The sequence below is a fragment of the Mirounga leonina genome, unplaced genomic scaffold, assembly GCF_011800145.1.
Source record: "Mirounga leonina isolate KUSES-001 unplaced genomic scaffold, KU_Mleo_1.0 Mir_115, whole genome shotgun sequence".
Classification (NCBI taxonomy): domain Eukaryota; kingdom Metazoa; phylum Chordata; class Mammalia; order Carnivora; family Phocidae; genus Mirounga; species Mirounga leonina.
In genome coordinates this window covers 77,420,305-77,429,426 of record NW_023270268.1, presented here as the reverse complement: position 1 = coordinate 77,429,426, position 9,122 = coordinate 77,420,305, and the positions used below count along the sequence as shown (strand labels likewise).

The 9,122-nt window shown below is 41.9% G+C and overlaps 1 long non-coding RNA gene across 1 annotated transcript in view; it reads right to left on the bottom strand.

The window, feature by feature from the left end:
• Nucleotides 1-2,862: 2,862 nt before the first annotated feature.
• LOC118006932 overlaps nucleotides 2,863-9,122 on the bottom strand; it is a 9,365-nt gene continuing 3,105 nt past the window's right edge. Inside the window, exon 2 of the long non-coding RNA XR_004678226.1 lies at nucleotides 2,863-5,494. This is a non-coding gene — a long non-coding RNA (uncharacterized LOC118006932). The remainder of the gene's footprint in view (nucleotides 5,495-9,122) is intronic.

The following is a 9,122-nucleotide window of genomic DNA, read 5'->3' as shown; positions in this document are numbered from 1 at the left end:
ATGATCTTTTTTATTCTCTTTGGATCAGTATGAATCCTTAGCAGTTAATTTATGTCTTCCTGTACTTAAAAAGTTAAAATATTTCGGGAAGTGAAATTAATATATTTAAGGATGGTTACAAAGTCAAGACAGGGCACTTTAAATCACTGTTCTCCAGACATAATCTGAGTCACAGAATCTGTTAGGGAATAACCTGAAGGGTTTACTTAACTATGATAGTTCACTCATTAGTTTGTCCGTTCATTCAACATTCAACAACTACTTTGACCTGTGCATTATAATATCCTAAGTACTTCTCTACCCCCATTGTCCTTGATTCTCACGAGAACCCTGTGAGGTAGTCCTTTAACAGAAATTACCATTTTAGAGAACAGGAAACCGAGACCCACAGAAGTTAGTCAGTTATGGAACTTTAACTGGAACCCAGATCATCAGATTTCACATCAAATTCTCTTTCAGTTCTACCTAACTTTAATTTAGCCAACATTTCCTAAGTGAGCAATGTGTTGGACACAAGACTCGGAAAACAAAAATGAAGTACTCTTACCCGTGAGGAGCATCTAGCCTATTGAAGAAAGGCAGAGATCAAGGCAGGGGTGTGGGGTGGAGGTAAGTGCATGGGTCCTCGGAGTCTGGCATAGAAAACAGTTGTAGGAGACAAGACTGGGAAATATTTGAGGGACTCAAGTACTTGATTTCTCGATTTGCCATCACCACTATCAAGTCTTCTTAATCTGCCTTCACAAAATTTGGCTTTTATTAATGTCAGAAGTAATCTTTTTCTGTCCCACTTTCTTTTGAACACTTGGCTGGCATTGTAGTGCCAGTGTCTCCAAAGAGTAAGGTTGTTCTTGGCACCCTGATGTTCCCACATTGAACGCTGCTGGACTAACTAACGGTACGACTGCTGCAATCTTGTCTGGTGGTATTCTGCATGTATCATTATATCCAGTTCACCCTTGCCTGGCCACAGAGAGGAAATGGTTACAACTGCTGGCAAATAGGCCCAGCCCTAGGTGGGCTGGGTCTCGGTGACTACAGTGCCATGGAAAGTGGTCTGGATGCAGGGCTGGCAGCTGGAGAGATCATCTGCCTGTTTATCACCCAAAGGTCTGGGATGCCCAGAGGGTTGAGGTGAGCTTGGGCTTATTGTTAAGTAGGCATCATCTATTAGGTGTGCACTTCCTGCTAGGAATGCGGTTGGGTTCTGACATCCAGGCTGCAGATGTTACTGGACACTGTGTGCTCTGGGAGAGCATGATGCTGGGTGATCTGACTGTTCATGGTAGAACCTGTCAGGTACAAGAAGATACAAAAATCAGGTGCAGGCAAAGCTCTGGTCAGCATACTGAGCCCAGCTGGTGATTGTGGGGGTGAAGAGAGCCGAGGCTGTGTGTGTGTCCAGACTCATGGGGATCTTCCCACATTGGGTACTGGGTATTGCTGGATGGTACATTTGAGATGGCTGGGTTATATCTTGTTCTAACCAATAGGGGCTGAAAAATGCAGAGACCGAACCTGCCCAAGGGCAGGGGGGTGTCAATGCCTCACACTGATGGCAAAGTGGGAAGTAGGACACAGCATCTGAGAAGAAGCCACAGAGTTTTGTTTGGCTCAGAATCAGGACACTTGGGGCCCAGTCCTGGGTCAGGGACTATCTTTTGCATGACTTAAAGCAAGTTTTAGCACCTTTCTGAGTCTCTGTTTCCTCAGGAGATTGTATGCCCCCTGGGGTCAGGGTCCCATATTGTATTCACGTTTGTTTCCTCAGCATCTAGCACAGTGTCTCCTTCACGAAAGACTATCAGTGAACATGCGTGTTGTTTGAATGAGTGAATGAGTGAGTGAATAGGGTGAGCTTAGTGTGAGGAATGACATTAGTGGTTTCAGGGAAGAGGGGCTTATCAGAAGCATGGTCCTCACCCTCACCCCCTAGATTCTGATGTCTACCGCCATGCCCTTTTCCAAAAACCAGTGATTCAATAATAGTAAACTCCCCAAAGTTCCTAATAGCCTGTGATTCTCTGAAGAAAAACAAAACAAAACAAAACAAAACATTGAATAGTTTATTTTAAAAAAATTTTTGCCTTAGCATTCACTAGCCAAACATGTTATAAGAATCAAAAATACATGTCCGGTAGCCCCCAGAGAACTCCAGAAGGCAGTCTTATCTACCAGGAAAGCTCCGGGGTGGCCTCAGAGAGAGAGCAAAGTAACAAGGAAACCCTTTGACATTTGCAAATGCTGTGAAACACCAACAAACAAGAGACGCACACTAAGACCCAGGGGGTGGAGATAGATCAAAGATTTACATATCTGCCTAATCTCATTTGGGTCAACGGGCTCCGCAAAGGTACTGTTTGTTGTTGTGGAGACAAGTGTCTCCCAGAGTGAAAGGTCTTCTAGAGTGAGTGGGCTGCTCTACTTTTGCTCTAGGTCCTAAAGATGTGGGCAGCATTAACTTGAGGCCATTCAGACCTATGAATTAGGCAACTAGTTGCATTTAAAAGACTTCACTTAGGGCTTTTCAGTGTCGTAGGTGTGTCCTTGTGAGATAGATAGATAGATGACAGATAGGTAGATAGATAGATAGATAGATAGATAGATAGATAGATAGATAGATAAAGATGGATAGATATATATCAAACTAATACACAAACAACATAATTTGGAAGATAAGGAAAAAAATAAGGGAGAAAATCATTCATAATCCCGCACTTTAAGACAGCCAAAATATTTTGTTTATTGTGTATTCTTGTTTATATCATTTATTTTCTATGAAGAGTATTTTTAAACATAGTTATAAATATGCCATATACGTATACATATATATATATATATCCTACTTCTTTTCACTTTATCTGTTACCATATTTTCCAATTCCAATCTTTAAAAATTAGTCAGATTATACTTCATCATTCTCCATCCAACATCTTTTCCCTCAAGTCAGTCACAATGGGACATAGAGGTTGTGCAAATTTTTTGTTGTTAGATATAACACTTAGACACCTATATTCATTCAAAGACTTTTCCCCTATATGTTTGAATTTTTTCCCGTATGTTGTATGCACCTCAAAGATGGGTTCCTAGAAGTAGAATTACTGACTCCAAGGGCTGGACTGTTGGTGATTCTGGAGACATGTGACCAAATGGATCACCGAAAGCGTCATGCTAACCAAAATGTAGTATGACAGGATTATCTCACTGCATTTCATCAAGAATTATTTAAATGTCAACCTCCATAGTGAACATAAGTATTGGTCCAAAGATTTTATAACCACTTGGCAGAGAGGATGATAGATGTGGGAAAAGAGAAAAAAAGGAAGACACACTTAAAACTCAAGTACAGCATGGGAACTAGACACCGTTGGTAACTGACAACTGGTTAGAAATGAATGAGGTATTCTGAAGTAATGTACATCAATGTAATACCAGCCTTCAGCTTACCAAAGTGGATACAGCAGCAAAATAAGTGATTCAGGGTGGACTGGTTGACAGGAATCGACTCTACCACTAACTTTGGGGGTGGTCTTTGCAAACCATTTGCAAAACTAATAGGTTGAAGGCTGAGGAGAGTTTATAGTGTCAGATCCAGATGATGAAGACAAAGTCACAGAGTCATGGGGTCCAGTCAGCTGTTTTCCCTAGACACCCAGAGTTACAACACTGATGGGATCCACAGTTCTATCGGAGTTGTACAATGAAATAGCAGACATTCTGGGAAGCTCTTGGGGCTCCTCCAACCTCAGTTATGAATCCTCAAGCTCTGTGTGTCTCATTTGGATGGATGGTGAAGATTTTTTCAGGGCCGTTTCCATAGAGAATCTCCACAGAAAAATGTTGAATAAGCCTACCGATGAGGTGGCTTGGGTCATCTACCACTATAATGACCTTTGGCCTTTGGTGCCTCCAGACAGTTCTCTATCCAGATGATGACATGCAGAAATTAGTTAAATTGCTTTCAATTTAGTAAACTAAAAGAATAAAGGCAGGTTCCCTCATTTTCCAGACTCTATTTTGGGGGCAGGACCTCTCAGATTTCAAAAGAAGCCTGGGTCACTTTTTGGAGGCTTCTAGTATGGGGGGGAGAAAAGAGAGAAAGAGAAAGAGAGATTATATGTGTGTGTGTGTGTGTGTGTACAAATATCTATATCTATATCTATATCTATTTATCTATCTGGTTTTTTAACGCAAAAAATGAGAAGATAGTACACAGAACAATCCTATACCCAGTTTCCCCCATTATTAACATTTCACCTTAGTATGGTACATTCGTAACAATTGATGAAACAATATTCACACAGTATTATTAATTAAAGTCCATCATGTATTCAGGTTTGTTTAGATTTACCTTCTGTCTTTTTCCATTAAGTACTACTTTACATGAAGTTATCATGTCTCCTTAGGCTACTTTTGGTTGTGGCAACTTGTCAGACTTTCCTTGTTTTTGATGACCTTGACAGTTTTGAGGAGTACTGGTCAAGCATTTTGTAGGACGTTCCTCTACTAGAATGTGTCTGATGTTTTTCTCATAAAGAGACTGAGGTATGGGAGGAAGACCACAGAGTAAAGACCCATTTCACCACCTTATATCAAAGGTACATACAATCAACACGGTTTATCATTGTTTGTTTGTTGTTTGTGGTTTATCTTTGTTGATGTTGACCTTGATGTCCTGGCTGATGTACTGTTAATCTGGTTTCTCCATATAAAATTACCTCCCCCATTCCCCTTACCATACCACAGTCTTGGGAAGCAAGTCACTATGCCCAGCTCACACTTAAGGAGAGGGGAATTATACTCTCCCTCCCTCAGGGGAGAATATCTACATAAATCATTTGGAATTCTTCTGCATGGGAAATTTGTCTCTTCCATTCATTAATTTTTCCCATAATTTATTTATATCTGTGTAAACTTGTGGACATTTATTTTATACTTTGGGTTATAATCTAGTATTATTCTATCTTGTCACTCAAATTTTGCAGCTTTGGCCATTGGGAGCTCTTCAGGTAGCTCCAGTGTCTCAAATATCCCCCAGCAATGCAGGGATTTTTTGTGTGTTTGTTTGGTTTCTTTTTTTTTTAGCAAATCCTTATTTTATGGTACAATCTGGGCATTAGGTGTGCTCATTGCTACTGTGGCACTATAGATTCTAGTCCAAATATATTTAAAAATTTACATTTTAAACACCAACATACACACAATTACAGTACAATCACACAATTCATGACAATTCCGGATGTAGTAACAGCATGAAATCACGGCACCATGGGAGACTGGGAGGGCTCCTACACTGGGTCCTGCGGCAGGACCCGCACACAAAACTTGTGTGTGAAGTCTTCTTTCAATCCTGTCAGTGTACCACTAAGACTGAAGCAGAACCTCAGTGGAGAGCATGTCCAAAGTCCAACTCTGAGGACTTCTCTGAGTGTAAGGCCACAGCAAATGGCTCTTTTGCAGGGATGCCCACCTTATGTCCTCTTTCCATGATAAACTATGGAAAAAAAAACCAAAAAACAACAATGGATTTAGAATCAGAGCATCAGAATTCTCGATCTGGCTCTATCTGCGATTCAATGGATGTGGAAAATGACTTCTGTCTGGGCCTCAGTTTCCAATTCTATACCATTGATAGCACTGGATTGGATTGTTGCTAAGGACTCTCCTAGTTCTAACATATTATAACTCAGTAGTTCTACACTGAGAGAGTGTAATTGACTCGTCTCCTTGTACGTGGACAGCAATATACCAGAGGATCTAAGCCAAAGGAGAAATCGTGATGGTAGGGAGGTCACTGCTAATAAATAGGGGCTGTTTTATTACTTCCTGAGGATGCCGAGAGGTCTGTTAAAGACCTTATTTCATTTAGACAATCAGGCCTGAGAAACTTCAGGAACCTTTTGTTCTAAAGAATGGAGATCAAAAAAAGTATAGGAAATACTGATTTAAAGTATCTCTTTTATTGCCTTCAAGTTTGTTCTGGAAGATCAAGGCTTTTTTTTTTTTTTTCTTTTGGTAAGGGCAAACTCCTCATCTGTTATTTCCTCTAACTTCAAATAATTACCTTTAAGGTAGTGATGGCTGATCTACCTCTAAGTTTCTTACTAGGAATCTCTCTCTAGGTTTTTTTTTTTCTTTCCTTCCTTTGTGTGTGTGTGTGTGTGTGTGTGTGTGAGAGAGAGAGAGAATGTTATGACATATTTTTCACATCCACATGGGGCCCAGTGGCTTAAAGACTGCCCAGTTTACAAGTGTCATCTCCTTCCTATCATTGACTGGGACAGTTTCCAAATACAAACAGAAGGCAAAAAAAAAAAAGGAACGATAATGCTGAAGAGACACTTGGGAACTGTCACAGCTGATTATGAATGCTGGAGATCAAAGGTACAAGGTCTTAGAACCTGTCTCCTCCAGCTCAACGTTAAAAATCTTCAATTGGTTTTTGGACCCACTCAGCATAACCCCAGACTTTGGTCTACAATTGGTTAAAAATTGATAGAGGTGAGGATTCTGGGACTGCCTTCTTTACTTAGAAGTTTAAATTTTAACCCCTGCCCCCATGCCAGGTACAGCTCCTTTCCATGCCCCCCCCAACCTCAAAGTTATGTAAAGATGTATTTTGATATAAAGGTATAGAATTTAGAACAGATAGACATCACGCAAATCATCGGGGTTATTTCTTCACACGGCTGAGGAAACTGAGTCCTGATAAGTGGTTTTGCTCCAGGTTCCGTAAGGGAGTTCCAGGCAGAGCTGTAATTAGAAGCCAAGGTTTTTTTGGCAACAAATCCAGGTTTGTTTTTTTTTTTCCTTCCTACCTCACACCATGCCCCTGCGAGTTACGTGTTTGTGTGCGCGTGCGTATGTGTGTGTGTATGTACATATGTTACATAGACATCGACATGTAGGAAACATGCACCACGCATCTGTAGTCTGACCTCAGGGAGCAGGGTAATGACTCGAATTTCAGGCAGCTGAAAGCTTTCTGCGGGTGGAGGGTGAAATAAACAAGAAAAGCCACTGTGGAGATGTGAATGGAAAAGTACCGAAGCTCTCCCTCCCTCCGCACATTCTTCGGCTCTCCAACTCTGCCTGCCAGCCAGCCGGCTTCAGATAGGCTTCTGCACGGTCAGGTGTACAGAGGGCGGTGTGGAGAAGAAGGGGAAAAAAATGCAGGCACAACACGCAAATCAAGTTTTTCCACTTCTAGCCTTAGGTAGTAAAGACAGCTAAGTACCGGCAGGCGGCCGCAGGGAGGGTGGGCCAGCTACCCAGAGTTTACAAACACTCCAGTGCTTTCCTCTCTTCATCCCTTCCTGGTCCAGCTGCTGCTTTCCTTCATGCTAGAGTTTCATAGGAAGTAAAACCCTGCTATTCAAAACAGTGATCCAATGCAATAAACAAATGATTAGGCGCCCCCCATCACTTCTCTATTTTAAGGTCCCGATATTTATCTCCATTTTTAAAAAGTGAGAAAAGTGTGGAAATCAGTGTTTTGGGGGGAAAGTCTGAGTTGGGCTAGAAAAGGTTTCTAAAGAAAAAAAAAGTCTCAGAATAAAACAGGCTGAAAGCAGGCAGCATATGGATCAAAATTAAACGTTGACACTTCTTTTTCAGAAGGTAGTAGCTGGAAATCGTCTTCTGTTTTTTCTTTTACTGTCTCAAAACTTTCTGCTCAATTCCTCTAAAATATACCAAGAAATCTCCCTTCTTTCTCCAAGGATAGTATAGGGAGCTTGTCTACAATAACTCTAAATGAAGGATTTGAGAGAAAAGGAATAGGTAAAATTTTCTGCATCGGGTGGACAGCATCTCCCACACCCATCAGAAGGAATGTCGAGTACGGTAGCACAGGTAACAAACATCACCAAACCCAAATGTCCATCAAAACTCAGTAGTAGCGGGCGCCTGGGTGGCTCAGTTGGTTAAGCGACTGCCTTCAGCTCAGGTCATGATCCCAGGGTCCTGGGATCGAGTCCCGCATCGGGCTCCCTGCTCTGCGGGGAGCCTGCTTCTCCCTCTCCCCTCCCCCTGCTTGTGTTCCCTCTCTCGCTGTCTCTCTCTCTGGCAAATAAATAAATAAAATCTTTAAAAACAAACAAACAAACAAACAAAAAACTCAGTAGTAGCATCATGACCCGGAGTTCATTCTGAGGACCAATTTGCAGTTAACGAGGAACCCAAAGCAGCCTTGCTTTCCCCAATTCTGCCAGAAAACAGGACACCCTCCTCCAAAGCCAGGCAGTCAGATCACCCTCATTCTCTGAAATGATGCAGGACCGTCAAACGAAGACCCATTTTCAGTTGCGTCCCGGGGTCATGCACGCCTCTGGTGAGGGCCAGCCTGTCCTCTCAAAAGAGAGAAGCCTAGGGGAGTTGCGTGATTGATCTGCAAGGTTCCTTCCAGTTCTCAAAGCTATAATCCTGAGATGTGATAGCTTAAAGATCTACCAAGGTACCAGAAGCTCCTTGACAGGTGAAACCGACTTCCTGTTGGGAGCCCCCTTAAAAAGAGCACAAGGCAGTATTTATTTATTCCAAGGATAGCTTCCTTTTCAGCTTATGACTGAATTGTGGGGAACTGGATGCAAAATCTGTTCCTTTCCCTGAATAGATGTAATATTAGGACCAGGCTATTTTATTTGTAACAAAGCTTATATTGACCCGGCAGCTGCATTCAGGAACCTATTACTATGCCCAGTCCACTGGGCAGAGGGGCTGGCCTGGTCCTCTTTTCTGAGTATTAATAGCCAGTGACCATTAAATCATAGCACCGGTTGATACATAGTCCCTCCAAGTCTGCAGGAATCACTCATAAGACCCCAGACACGGAAACTCTCTTTAGAGCTTCTTAAGGATGATTTAAAAGAATTTGAATATATTCAAGTCAATCCTTTCTTTAATCCTATAACATAGCACTGCTGGAGTGAGGGAGCCCACACGGTGATGCCAACTGGCTACTGATGGGGAGAGATCAAGAATGAGAGAAAGAAGGACAGTCTGGAAGAAATTCAACTGGTATAAAATTTGACAGTTACCCTCCTAGGATTTGGAAAGAGATTGAGAGGTGGGTGCACAATTTTCCTCACTGTTCATTCAGTAGAGAGAAAGGGATCTACCTA